Genomic DNA, 14897 nt, shown 5'->3' with positions numbered 1-14897 from the left:
GAACCAGTGTGGACTATCAGTCCCAGCCACACCAGACATGTGTTGTAATGCCTCTGCTGTATTGGATGCGGAATCTGCCGCACCGCAGTCAGAGCGTGCGGCGTTTTCTCCTCATTCAGCAGTACTGAGAGAGGTAGGCCTATGCGTGTAAACCACCGCGTCGGACGCGGAATCCGCGCCCTGTTCTCTGGGCATGCGGCGGTTTCTCCGCGTTCCGTCAGGCCGGTGAATGTAGGTCCCTGCGCGCAAGCTGCCATGTTGAACGCGGAATCAGCCGCCTTACTCTGAGTACTTGCGGCGGCTTTTCCGCATTTTCTCACAATTTGTACCTCGGTCACCAAGTGACCAACTGTGCCAAGTGTGGGGACTCTGGCCTGAAATAGTTACCTTATGGACTTTTTATGTGATGAGGGTATATTACTGTTAATTTTGCAAATTAAGGCTCATAATTATTGTTATAGTATTAAAAATCACAAAATGAAAAAACATTTATTTATATTACAGATTGTACAGGACCACTTGGACAGGTCCTGGATGGACGGTACATTTCTCCTGCCTGTATTGTTTGGTCTCAGTGAATCCTGTCTGTATCCGGAAATGAGTCCAGGATTTTTGATTAGCAACCAAGGTTGCTATCTTTGATAGCAGTTTCAGGGCTGGACTCAGGAGTGAGAAGGATGGAATGGGTGGGCCGCTCACTCCACCCGGATACAGACCAGATTTTCCTACCTGCCCAGCAGGAAGGCCGGTAATAAGTCAGGTGCAGACCTGTGCACTCTGGCTGAGTGTGTGCAGCAGTGAGCTGCAAGCCTGTGTGTGTGCTGCAAGCCTGTGTGTGTGCTGCAAGCCTCTGTGTGTGCAGCAGGACTACACCCCTATCTGGAGTAATATTCACAGCTTTCCGTGAGGAAACAAGGCTGGACTGTGCAGGATTTCTGGACTTTCTTTTCCTGTGGACTATATGTTTGCTGTGGACACTTGGATGCTCTCCTGTGGCTGAAGTAAGCCTCTCTTTCTGTGATGTTTCATGCTGATTAATGAAGCCTGTTTGTTGAGCATTCAATAAATGAACTGTGTGCTTTGAACTGACCATCTCCTGCGTGCTGGCTGTGAGTCCCAGTCCCCCTGAATATCACAAGATAAAATATTATCGCCATACATTGTACTAGGGGCACAATTTAAATGTAGTAATAACCAGGACAAATGGGCCAATAAAATGTGTGGGTTTTATGTATCGAAGCACATTTCATTTTAAAGCTAGAATGGCTGAAAACTTAGAAATGAAGATTTTTTTTCCCCATTGTTCCCTTTAAAATGCATTTAAAATAAAATAATACTTAGCAAAAAGTACCACACAAAGAAAGCCTAGTTTGTGGTAAATAAAACAAGATATAGATCAATTTGATGTGATAAGTAACAATGAAGTTATTAGCAATTGTACTGTATGGGAGGAGCATAATGTGAAAATCGCTTTGGTTTTTAAGGGGAAAAACTGTGGTTGGGAAGTGGTTAAAATACATGTAAACACATACAAATAAGATGTATGTTTCTTCCAGAGTAAAATGAAAACACATGCAAATAGGAAGTATATTTCAGAGTAAAATGAGCCATAATTAACTTTTCCCCTATGTGTTGCTGTCACTTATAGAGTTGGGCCGAACCTCCGATTTTCGGTTCGCGAACCGGGTTCGCGAACTTTCGCGAAAGGTTCGGTTCGCGTTAAAGTTCGCGAACCGCAATAGACTTCAATGGGGATGCGAACTTTGAAGAAAAAAAATAATTATGCTGGCCACAAAAGTGATGGAAAAGATGTTTCAAGGGGTCTAACACCTGGAGGGGGGGATGGCGGAGTGGGATACATGCCAAAAGTCCCCGGGAAAAATCTGGATTTGACGCAAAGCAGCGTTTTAAGGGCAGAAATCACATTGAATGCTAAATGACAGGCCTAAAGTGCTTTCAAACATCTTGCATGTGTATACATCAATCAGGTAGTGTAATTAAGGTACTGCTTCACACTGACACACCAAACTCATCGTGTAACGCACCGCAAACAGCTGTTTGTGTAGTGACGGCCGTGCTGGACTGGTGCGCACCATGGCGAGAGTGCAGGTTTTGGTGGCTTTACAGCCCATATGGTCACCTGGCTGATGTAGCTGAATGACAGAACAGTGACTGTCCAGCTGATCAAATTTGGTCTGACCACAATGAGGCAACGACCTTATTATCGTGGGTGTGCCCCCCGAGACACTCATCTAGGCGCCGGTCATTGCTCCATTGTGATACGCAAGCCCCTTCACCACGGCAAGGTAATGATCACGAAGGGGAATGGGCGCATGTACATGCCTTTTCTTTTGTTGTTGCAGCTGCCCGCAGTGCAGCCAGAAAAATTAGGCAGTCATGTACACGCACCCGAAAAATTATTACAGCGGCCGCTGCTAGCAGCGGCCTAAAAAATTCAGCAATCCGCCTGGAGTCCCGGACCCTGTTGGTGGTGGCGGAGAAGGTAGTGAAGCGGCCTGCAGGCAGACATGCTGTGTGGAGGGACTGGGAGCGACTTAGTCTTCTTGGGGCAGGCCAGGCAGCCAGTCACACGGCGTGCAGGCAGAGATGCTGTATGTGCGGGGACTGACTTAGTCTTGGGGCGGGCAGCAGCCCTCCGGGATCCATGCCTCATTCATTTTGATAAAGGTGAGGTACTTAACACTTTTGTGACTTAGGCGACTTCTCTTCTCTGTGACAATGCCTCCAGCTGCGCTGAAGGTCCTTTCTGAGAGGACGCTTGCGGCAGGGCAGGAGAGAAGTTGGATGGCAAATTGGGACAGCTCTGGCCACAGGTCAAGCCTGCGCACCCAGTAGTTCAAGGGTTCCTCATCGCTGTTCACAGCAGTGTCTACATCCACACTTAAGGCCAGGTAGTCGGCTACCTGCCGTTCCAGGCGTTGGTGGAGGGTGGATCCGGAAGGGCTACGGCGAGGCGTTGGACTAAAGAACGTCCGCATGTCCGACATCACCATGAGATCGCTGGAGCGTCCTGTCTTTGACTGCGTGGACACGGGAGGAGGATTAGTGGCAGTGGTACCTTGCTGGCGTTGTGCCGTCACATCACCCTTAAAGGCATTGTAAAGCATAGTTGACAGCTGGTTCTGCATGTGCTGCATCCTTTCCACCTTCCGGTGAGTTGGTAACAGGTCCGCCACTTTGTGCCTGTACCGAGGGTCTAGTAGTGTGGCCACCCAGTACAGCTCATTCCCCTTGAGGTTTTTTATACGGGGGTCCCTCAACAGGCAGGACAGCATAAAAGACGACATCTGCACAAAGTCGGATCCAGTACCCTCCATCTCCTCTTGCTCTTCCTCAGTGACGTCAGGTAAGTCAACCTCCTCCCCCCAGCCGCGAACAATACCACGGGAAGGTTGAGCAGCACAAGCCCCTTGCGATGCCTGCTGAGGTTGTTCTCCTGCCGCTGTCCCCTCCTCCTCCTCCTCCTCCTCCTCCTCCTCCCCCAAAGAAACACCTTGCTCATCATCCTCTGAGTCTGATTCGTCTTCTGCACACGACTTCTCTTCTTCCTCCTCCTCCCCCCTCTGTGCTGCCGCAGGTGTTGAGGAAACAGCTGGGTCTGATGAAAATTGGTCCCATGCCTGTTCCTGCCGTAACGGTTCCTGGTCACGCTCATTCACAGCTTCATCCGCCACTCTACGCACAGCACGCTCCAAGAAGTAAGCGTAGGGAATTAGGTCGCTGATGGTGCCCTCACTGCGGCTCACCAGGTTGGTCACCTCCTCAAACGGCCGCATGAGCCTGCATGCATTCTCCATCAGTGCCCAGTTGTCGGGCCAGAACATCCCCATCTTCCCAGACTGTTTCATTCTACTGTAGTTGTAGAGGTAGTGGGTCACGGCTTTCTTCTGTTCTAGCAGGCGGGAGAACATGAGCAGGGTCGAGTTCCAGCGAGTCGGGCTATCGCAAATGAGGCGTCTCACCGGCATGTTGTTTTTGCGCTGAATTTCCGCAAAGCGTGCCATGGCTGTGTAAGACCGCCTCAAATGCCCACAGAACTTCCTGGCCTGCTGCAGGACATTCGCTAAGCCAGGGTACTTTGCCACAAATCTTTGAACCACTAGATTCATGACATGTGCCATGCAGGGTATGTGTGTCAGCTTCCCCATATGCAAAGCGGCAAGCAGATTGCTGCCGTTGTCGCACACCACGTTGCCTATCTCCAGGTGGTGCGGGGTCAGCCACTCATCCACCTGTTTCTTAAGAGCAGCCAGGAGAGCTGCTCCAGTGTGACTCTCCGCTTTGAGACAAGCCATGTCTAAGATGGCGTGACACCGTCGTACCTGGCATGCAGCATAGGCCCTGCGGAGCTGGGGCTGTGTAGCTGGAGAGGAGAACTGCCACTCAGCCAAGGAGGAGGAGGACAGCGAAGAGCATGTAGCAGGAGGAGAGGAGGTGGCAGGAGGCCTGCCTGCAAGCCGTGGAGGTGTCACAATTTGGTCCGCTGCGCCCTGCTTGCCATCGTTCACCACCAGGTTCACCCAATGGGCTGTGTAGGTAATGTAGCGGCCCTGCCCGTGCTTGGCAGACCAGGCATCCGTGGTCAGGTGTACCCTTGACCCAACGCTCTTCGCAAGAGATGACACCACTTGCCTCTCAACTTCACGGTGCAGTTGGGGTATGGCCTTTCTCGAAAAATAAGTGCGGCCTGGCATCTTCCACTGCGGTGTTCCGATGGCCACAAATTTACGGAAGGCCTCAGAGTCCACCAGCCGGTATGGTAACAGCTGCCGAGCTAACAGTTCCGCCACGCCAGCTGTCAGACGCCGGGCAAGGGGGTGACTGGCCGAAATTGGCTTCTTCCGCTCAAACATTTCCTTCACGGACACCTGACTGCTGCTGTGGGCAGAGGAGCAGGAACCGCTCAAGGGCAGAGGCGGAGTGGAGGAGGGTGCCTGTGAAGGTGGAAGGGAGAAAGCGGCAGAAGCAGATAATGCACCTGATGGAGGAGGAAGAGGAGAAGGAGGGTGGCTTTGCTTTTGTGTGCTGCTGCTGCTGCTTTTGCTCAGGTGGCCATCCCATTGCTGTTTGTGCCTTTTCTCCAGGTGCTTTCGTAAGGCACTTGTCCCTACGTGAGTGTTGGCCTTTCCATGGCTCAATTTTTGTTGGCAGAGCGAACAGATGGCTTTGGTCCGATCTGAGGCACACACATTAAAAAATTTCCACACCGCTGAGCCACCCTGGGATGAGGGCACTATGGGGACCTCAGCAGTAGTGTTGGGCGAACAGTGTTCGCCACTGTTCGGGTTCTGCAGAACATCACCCTGTTCGGGTGATGTTCGAGTTCGGCCGAACACCTGACGGTGCTCGGCCAAACCGTTCGGCCACATAGCCGAACTAAGAGCGCATCGCCGAACGTTCCCCGAACGTTCGGCTAGCGCTGTGATTGGCCGAACGGGTCACGTGGTTCGGACCCGAACGCGCTCTGATTGGCCGAACGGTCACGTGGTTCGGGTAAATAAATACCCGAACCACGTCATATCTCCGCCATTTGTCTGTGGGTTTAGCTTTGGGTAGGCAGGCAGGGTAGTTCGCGCTCCAGCCACGCTAGCCAGGGTCCCCCCCAGTCATTGTGTGTCGCAGCTGGGAACAGTAGTACACCGCTCGTTCAGCCACACTATATAGCATTCTGTGTACTGTTCTGTGTCTGCTGGGAATAGTGGTACACCGCTCGTTCAGCCACACTATATAGCATTCTGTGTACTGTTCTGTGTCTGCTGGGAATAGTGGTACACCGCTCGTTCAGCCACACTATATAGCATTCTGTGTACTGTTCTGTGTCTGCTGGGAACAGTAGTACACCGCTCGTTCAGCCACACTATATAGCATTCTGTGTACTGTTCTGTGTCTGCTGGGAACAGTAGTACACCGCTCGTTCAGCCACACTATATAGCATTCTGTGTACTGTTCTGTGTCTGCTGGGAATAGTGGTACAACGCTCGTTCAGCCACACTATATAGCATTCTGTGTACTGTTCTGTGTCTGCTGGGAATAGTGGTACACCGCTCGTTCAGCCACACTATATAGCATTCTGTGTACTGTTCTGTGTCTGCTGGGAACAGTAGTACACCGCTCGTTCAGCCACACTATATAGCATTCTGTGTACTGTTCTGTGTCTGCTGGGAACAGTAGTACACCGCTCGTTCAGCCACACTATATAGCATTCTGTGTACTGTTCTGTGTCTGCTGGGAATAGTGGTACACCGCTCGTTCAGCCACACTATATAGCATTCTGTGTACTGTTCTGTGTCTGCTGGGAACAGTAGTACACCGCTCGTTCAGCCACACTATATAGCATTCTGTGTACTGTTCTGTGTCTGCTGGGAACAGTAGTACACCGCTCGTTCAGCCACACTATATAGCATTCTGTGTACTGTTCTGTGTCTGCTGGGAATAGTGGTACACCGCTCGTTCAGCCACACTATATAGCATTCTGTGTACTGTTCTGTGTCTGCTGGGAACAGTAGTACACCGCTCGTTCAGCCACACTATATAGCATTCTGTGTACTGTTCTGTGTCTGCTGGGAACAGTAGTACACCGCTCGTTCAGCCACACTATATAGCATTCTGTGTACTGTTCTGTGTCTGCTGGGAACAGTAGTACACCGCTCGTTCAGCCACACTATATAGCATTCTGTGTACTGTTCTGTGTCTGCTGGGAATAGTGGTACACCGCTCGTTCAGCCACACTATATAGCATTCTGTGTACTGTTCTGTGTCTGCTGGGAATAGTGGTACACCGCTCACCCGCCACTGTATAGCATTGTGCTCTGTGTCGCTGCTGGGAATAGTGGTACACCGCTCACCCGTCACTGTATAGCATTGTGCTCTGTGTCGCTGCTGGGAATAGTGGTACTGTATAGCATTTCTGTACTGCCACTGTACTGCTGCCAGTCAGCGTGTACTGTAAGGATAAGTGAAATGAGGAAGAAATCCGGTGAAAGAGGGAGGGGCAAGGGAAGAGGTGTTTCCCCTGACGGTTCACGTACAGGCCACAGGGGAGCACCCAAGAAAACCCACTCAATACCGCCCATGTTGTCCAGGACAACAACCCTCACAAATCCAAAAGAACAGGACCAGATAATTACTTGGATGACCTCTCAAGCGTCCAGCAGTGGGTTAAGCAGCACCAGCACATCACGCACCAGGTCCGAGTCCTCAGCCAGTTACAAGGAGCCAGTGGGCACAAAGCTGACACAACCGGCAGCGACACCACGCACACAACTGCCAGATAACCAGTCCGATGAATTACCTCAGGACACAATGGGGTATTCGCAGGAGCTATTCCCAGCCCAACAAACTTCCACCTTTCAAAGGTCAATGGAGGAACAGCCAGAAATGTTGTGCCTGGATTCACAACCGTTAACTGTGGGAAATGCACCGCGCACTGAAATACAAGGCGAGTCCGAAGAGGACTCGGAAACCCAAATCCCAGAGCAATTTGGGCAGGAGGGGTTGCAATTGCAGGAGGTCGGCCGACAAGATCTGGAAGACGACGTTGGAGTGTGCTGCGCAGAGGTTGTTGTGGGGAGCTCTACTCCACGGCGGCGGCCCACAATGACATATGATGAGTTTGAGGAGATGGAAGAGGAGGGTATGGACAATGTGGACAGAGACCCAGATTTTGTTTGTGAACGAGAACATCGCCGTCGTAGCAGCAGCACAGATGAGTCTGTTGAAGAACCCACTGCTGCACGAGCTCGCCTTGTGCCACAAGGTAGGCGGCGCGCAATTTCAGGCACCACAAGTCTGGAAGTTCAAGTGAGAGGCAAAAGAGGAGCAAACAGAAATCGTCAGCAAGGAGGCAGGTGCTCCAAAGTCTGGGCTTTCTTTGAAGACTGCACTGAGGATGTTACCATGGCGATTTGCAAGGTGTGCAAGACCCGCCTGAGCAGGGGGAAAAGTATTAACAACCTCTCCACCACCAGCATGAGCCGTCACATGCTATCCAAACATCCCACTCTTTGGGCAAACGCGTCAGGACAGGGTACCAGAAACAACACTGCCTCCCTTGGGTTCACCAGACCCGCCTCAGCAGCAGCAGTAGCCCAGCCATTGCGTGGTTCACAACATTCACAAACATCAGACGACGCTGACACTGTCACTTTCCGGAGTAGTGCTCTTGAGGTCTCCCAGTGTTCTTCAAACACAACAACCAACAGCCCTTCCGTGTGCAGCGCTACGGTTCAGTTGTCTGTGTCGGAGATGTTTGAGCGCAAGAGGAAATTGCCAGCAAATGACCCCCGGGCCGTGGCAGTAACAGCCAGCATAGCCAAGCTTCTGGCCTGCGAAATGCTGCCATATCGATTGGTGGAGACAAACAGCTTCAAGGGCATGATGTCAGTGGCCATCCCACGTTACGTGGTTCCCAGCCGCTACCACTTTGCACGCTCTGCAGTGCCTGAGTTGCATGAGCACGTGGTCAGCAAAATAACCCGAAGCTTGAAGAATGCCGTTGCCTGCAAGGTTCACCTCACCACTGACACCTGGACGAGTGCGTTCGGCCAGGGTCGATACATCTCCCTTACCGCGCACTGGATGAACCTTGTGGAGCCTGGCAGCGATTCCTCACCTGCTACGGCACGGGTGTTGCCCACGCCACAAACAGCTGCACCGCCGTCCCTCCCACTGGATAACAGCAGCACCTACCTCTCTGACTCCTTCTCCTCCAACGCATCTCAAAGCTGTACCTCATCCGGAAACGCTAACCCAGCAGCAGTAGGATCGTGGAAGCAGTGCAGCACAGCTGTTGGCATGCGTCAGCAAGCGTTGCTGAAGCTAATCTGCCTTGGGGATAAGCAGCACACAGGGGAGGAAATTTGGAAGGGAATAAAGGAACAGACGGATTTGTGGCTGGCACCGCTGGACCTGAAACCGGGCATGGTTGTGTGTGATAATGGGAGTAATCTCATTCGCGCTTTAAGGTTGGCTAAGCTGACACACATCCCTTGCCTGGCGCACGTGATGAACCTAGTAGTTCAGCGGTTCCTGAGGACATACCCAGGCGTGGCCGATCTTCTGTTGAAGGTGCGTCGAGTGGCCAAACATTGTAGAACTTCCAGTACTGCTTCGGGGGCACTCGCCAAGATGCAGGAGCGCTTCAATCTCCCCCACCATCGCTTGCTGTGTGATGTCCCTAGGCGCTGGAATTCTACGCTGCACATGCTAGCCCGCTTTTGCGAGCAGAAGAGTGCAGTGGTCCAGTACATGACGGCGCAGTACCGAGGCACATCCGGCCAGCTGCCAAGCTTCTGTGGATCCGATTGGGCCAACATGTTGGACCTCTGCCAAGTCCTCCAAAATTTTGAGCAATCCACGTTGCTTGTGAGCAGTGACAACTCTTCAGTCAGCATTACCATACCACTGCTGTGTTTACTGAAGAGGTCGATGTTAAAAATCAAGGAAACAGCTGTCATGATGCAACTGGGGGAATCTGAAGGAGAAAACGATCAGCGTGATGGTACCAACATCAGGCCATCCGCCTCAGGGAACGCTGGCCCCAGCAGCTATGACGAAGAAGAGGAGGAGGAACAGCTGGAGTTGGAGCAGGAATTTCATGCCACCACTGACGAGGGCCAGAGCGGTGCACGTTGGACTTCCACAATTCAACGCGAATGGTCAGCAGAAGCAGACCAGGAGGAAGGTGACGACTATGATGCATCACAACAACTATCACAACGCTCACAAGAGGATGATGAGGATTCTGGTAGGACTCTGGCACACATGGCTCAATTCATGCTAGACTGCATTGAACGTGACCCACGCATTGTGCGCATTCTGGACAACACCAATTACTGGGTTTATACCCTTCTGGATCCACGGTACAAACACAATGTTCCAAAACTGCTTGAAGAAAGAGTCAGACAGGTCAAAATGGAAGAATACCAGCAGGCCCTTGTGGAGACTTTAGAGAGGAGATTGACATCCTCCCCCTCCTCTAGCCAGTTGTACGCAGACAGACTGACTTCCGCAAACCCAGGACGACCAGGAGGGCAGCAAACAACGCAATCCGCAGCTAGTACCCAAAAGGGAATGGTATCGGCAGTGTCCTTGGAGTGGGAAAATTTTCTGACACCCATGCAGCAGCAGCCCACTGAACAGCAAGCGTGCAGATCCACCTCCAACACCGATCGCCTGGAGAAGATGGTCAAGGACTACATGTCAGATGACGTAGCTGTGTCTAACAATCCATCTGCACCCTTCAACTATTGGGTATCGAAGCTAGACACCTGGCACGAACTGGCAATGTACGCAATAGAGGTGCTGGCTTGCCCGGCAGCCAGCGTTATGTCGGAACGCTGTTTCAGTGCTGCCGGAGGCATCGTCACAGATCGGCGTATCCGCCTCTCCACAGAAAATGCAGACCGTCTGACTCAAATTAAAATGAATCAATCCTGGATTGGAAACGACTACGCAACACTCCAGGACCCCAACCAAGTAACATGACCAATGAACATCTGGGATGGTTTAGCGTTTCCGGTCCCTGTTTATTGAACCTCTCATCTGTATTACACTTATGACTGCATGGCGGCAAAAAGCATTGCTATATCCGCACGCTTTTTGTCCTCATGCAAGGCCTGTGTTGTTGTGTCTCAAAAAGCTTGGCCTTCTCCTCCTGCGCCTGCTCCTGTTCCATCACGTCTGCTGCTGCTGGGTTAGCATTTCCAGTCCCTGTTTATTGAACCTCTCATCTGTATTACATTTATGACTGCATGGCGGCAAAAAGCATTGCTATATCCGCACGCTTTTTGTCCTCATGCAAGGCCTGGGTTGCGTCTCAAAAAGCGTGGCCTTCTCCTCCTGCGCCTCCTCCTGTTCCATCATGTGTGCTGCTGCTGGGTTAGCGTTTCCAGTCTCTGTTTATTGAACCTCTCATCTGTATTACATTTATGACTGCACGGCGGCAAAAAGCATTGCTATATCCGCACGCTTTTTGTCCTCATGCAAGGCCTGGGTTGTTGTGTCTCAAAGCGTGGCCTTCTCCTCCTGCGCCTCCTCCTGTTCCATCACGTGTGCTCTGTGCTGCTGCTGGGTTAGCGTTACCGGTCCCTGTTTATGGAACCTCTTCTCTTTATTACATTTATGACTGCATGGCGGCAAAAAGCATTGCTGCTATATCCGCACGCTTCTTGTCCTCATGCAAGGCCTGGGTTGTTGTGTCTCAAAAAGCGTGGCCTTCTCCTCCTGCGCCTCCTCCTGTTCCATCACGTGTGCTGCTGCTGGGTTAGCGTTACCGGTCCCTGTTTATTGAACCTCTTATCTTTATTACATTTATGACTGCATGGCGGTAAAAAGCATGCTATCCGCACGCTTCTTGTCCTCATGCAAGGCCTGGGTTGTTGTGTCTCAAAAAGCGTGGCCTTCTCCTCCTGCGCCTCCTCCTGTTCCATCACGTGTGCTGCTGCTGCTGCTGGGTTAGCATTACCGGTCCCTGTTTATTGAACCTCTTCTCTTTATTACATTTATGACTGCATGGCGGTAAAAAGCATGTTACCTGTGCAAAGAAACATGACATTTTCAGCATTTAAAAGACAATTTTTCCTTTGAAACTTTACAATCAATTTTCTCAAAAACTATAAGCTCTTTTTGCTAAATTTTTTTTTTCCTCTTGTACCCACTCCCAAGGTGCACATACCCTGTAAATTTGGGGTATGTAGCATGTAAGGAGGCTTTACAAAGCACAAAAGTTCGGGTCCCCATTGACTTCCATTATGTTCGGAGTTCGGGTCGAACACCCGAACATCGCGGCCATGTTCGGCCTGTTCGGCCCGAACCCGAACATCTAGATGTTCGCCCAACACTACTCAGCAGCTGATGCTGAAGGGCAAGTTGGCTGGCTGTACATAGGTGGCGATACATGGTGCCGGACACTGCCACCAGCTGTTTCTGACGAAGAGCTGCCCCAGCTTCTTTCAGCAACTTCTCTCCTCCTCCTACTCTCTGACTCCCCCTCTGAACTGTCCCCCTCTTCATCTCCTCTATTGGGTACATACAGAGGATCCCTATCATCGTCATCATCGTAATCATCCTGCCCAGCTTCGCTTGCCTCAGACAAATCCAAACTTGCACCATCAGTAGGTCCTTCATCCTCCTGACACGTTACATCCATAGTGTTGCCGCGTAACTCAGACATATGAGCTGGTGAAAATTCATCTGGCTGTAACAACAATGGCTGTGCATCAGTGATTTCACCACTAAATAATTCTTGCGAAGTGTCAAATGCAGCGGAAGTGGTGCTAGTAGTAGCACTGGTGGCTGAGCAAGATGAGGTGTTCTGTGTCGCTAAATACTCAACCACGTCCTGACAATCTTGGGAGGTGATGGGACGTGCCTTCTTCCGAGCACTGTACTGTGGGCCAGGTCCACACGAAATTACATTTACACGACCTCGCGCAGACCTGCCGGGTGGCCTTCCTCTGGCTCTGCCACTACCTCTTCCTCTACCTGTTTTGTCCATATCGGGTATGCACGGAGTGGTATATCACACTGCGTGCACTCACGTAGGTAGGTGGGTTCACTTAACTGCACAGGTATGCGCACTGATGCGGTGGGTTCACTGAACAGAACAGGTATGCAGTGGTGGGTTCACTAAACAGAACAGGTATACAGTGGCGGTTCACTAAACAGAACAGGTATGCAGTGGCGGGTCCACTGAACAGAACAGGTATGCAGTGGCGGGTTCACTAAACAGAACAGGTATACAGTGGCGGTTCACTGAACAGAACAGGTATGCAGTGGCGGGTTCACTTAACTGCACAGGTATGCGCACTGATGCGGTGGGTTCACTGAACAGAACAGGTATACAGTGGCGGGTTCACAGAACAGGTATGCAGTGGCGGGTTCACTTAACTGCACAGGTATGCGCACTGATGCGGTGGGTTCACTGAACAGAACAGGTATGCAGTGGCGGGTTCACTAAACAGAACAGGTATACAGTGGCGGTTCACTAAACAGATCAGGTATGCAGTGGCGGGTCCACTGAACAGAACAGGTATGCAGTGGCGGGTTCACTTAACTGCACAGGTATGCGCACTGATGCGGTGGGTTCACTGAACAGAACAGGTATGCAGTGGCGGGTCCACTGAACAGAACAGGTATGCAGTGGCGGGTCCACTGAACAGAACAGGTATGCAGTGGCGGGTTCACTTAACTGCACAGGTATGCGCACTGATGCGGTGGGTTCACTGAACAGAACAGGTATGCAGTGGCGATTTCACTAAACAGAACAGGTATACAGTGGCGGTTCACTAAACAGAACAGGTATGCAGTGGCGGGTCCACTGAACAGAACAGGTATGCAGTGGTGGGTTCACAGCACAGGTATGCAGTGGTGGGTTCACAGCACAGGTATGCAGTGGTGGGTTCACAGCACAGGTATGCAGTGGTGGGTTCAATGAACAGGTATACAGTGGCGGGTCCACTGAACAGCACAGGTATGCAGTGGTGGGTTCACAGCACAGGTATGCAGTGGTGGGTTCACAGCACAGGTATGCAGTGGTGGGTCCACTGAACAGAACAGGTATGCAGTGGCGGGTTCACTAAACAGAACAGGTATGCAGTGGCGGGTTCACTAAACAGAACAGGTATACAGTGGCGGTTCACTAAACAGAACAGGTATGCAGTGGCGGGTCCACTGAACAGAACAGGTATGCAGTGGCGGGTTCACTAAACAGAACAGGTATACAGTGGCGGTTCACTAAACAGAACAGGTATGCAGTGGCGGGTCCACTGAACAGAACAGGTATGCAGTGGTGGGTTCACAGCACAGGTATGCAGTGGTGGGTTCACAGCACAGGTATGCAGTGGTGGGTTCACAGCACAGGTATGCAGTGGTGGGTTCAATGAACAGGTATAAAGTGGCGGGTCCACTGAACAGAACAGGTATGCAGTGGTGGGTTCACAGCACAGGTATGCAGTGGTGGGTTCACAGCACAGGTATGCAGTGGTGGGTTCAATGAACAGGTATACAGTGGCGGGTCCACTGAACAGAACAGGTATGCAGTGGTGGGTTCACAGCACAGGTATGCAGTGGTGGGTTCACAGCACAGGTATGCAGTGGTGGGTTCACAGAACAGGTATGCAGCCAGACAGGAACAAGCTAAGCCTAACTAATCTTTCCCTGAGAGACAGTCTGCAGCAGCTCGCCCTACTCTGACTAATGCAGGCACACGAGTGGCCGTAATGGCCGCCGCTGCCTGCCTTATATAAGGGGGGGTGGGGCTCCAGGGGCTAGTGTAGCCTAATTGGCTACACTGGGCCTGCTGACTGTGATGTAGAGGGTCAAAGTTGACCCTCCATGTGCATTATGGGGCGAACCGAACTTCCGCAAAGGTTCGCCTGCGGGACGCGAACGCGAACCACTGAAGTTCGCATGGAACCGTTCGCAGCCCAACTCTAGTCACTTATAGTAGGTAGTAGAAATCTGACAAAACTGAGAGGGTTTTGACTAGTCTATCTCTGCATTGGGGATTCTCAGCATTTAATTTATTCCTTACAAAAGCAACCCCCACCCACCTGTTTGCACACTATTCTGGCAGTTGAACTGAGAAACTGCCATACACTAAGAGCTTTTGAATACATAAAATATCCATGAGAACCCTAGACCAAAATCTGCCAGTTCTGTCAGATTTCTACTATTGTAAGTGGGAGGCTACTGTATTACTGTTGTCGGGGGGCACAAGTGCTATTACTTTATCTGAGGGGAGCCCCAGAGAATGCCTAAAATGATGTTGGGGAAGGGCTGTTTGGGAACAAAAGTTACCTAAAACTCCTAAGGTGGGGGTCATCCAAGGCTGTGCTGTGATTTATAGTTATGTCCTTTAGTGTGGACTAGTTATT

Source organism: Hyperolius riggenbachi, chromosome 2 (assembly GCF_040937935.1).
Source record: "Hyperolius riggenbachi isolate aHypRig1 chromosome 2, aHypRig1.pri, whole genome shotgun sequence".
NCBI classification, from domain to species: Eukaryota; Metazoa; Chordata; class Amphibia; order Anura; family Hyperoliidae; genus Hyperolius; species Hyperolius riggenbachi.
The sequence above is the reverse complement of the archived record's forward strand: the minus strand, read 5'-3'. Positions refer to the sequence as shown.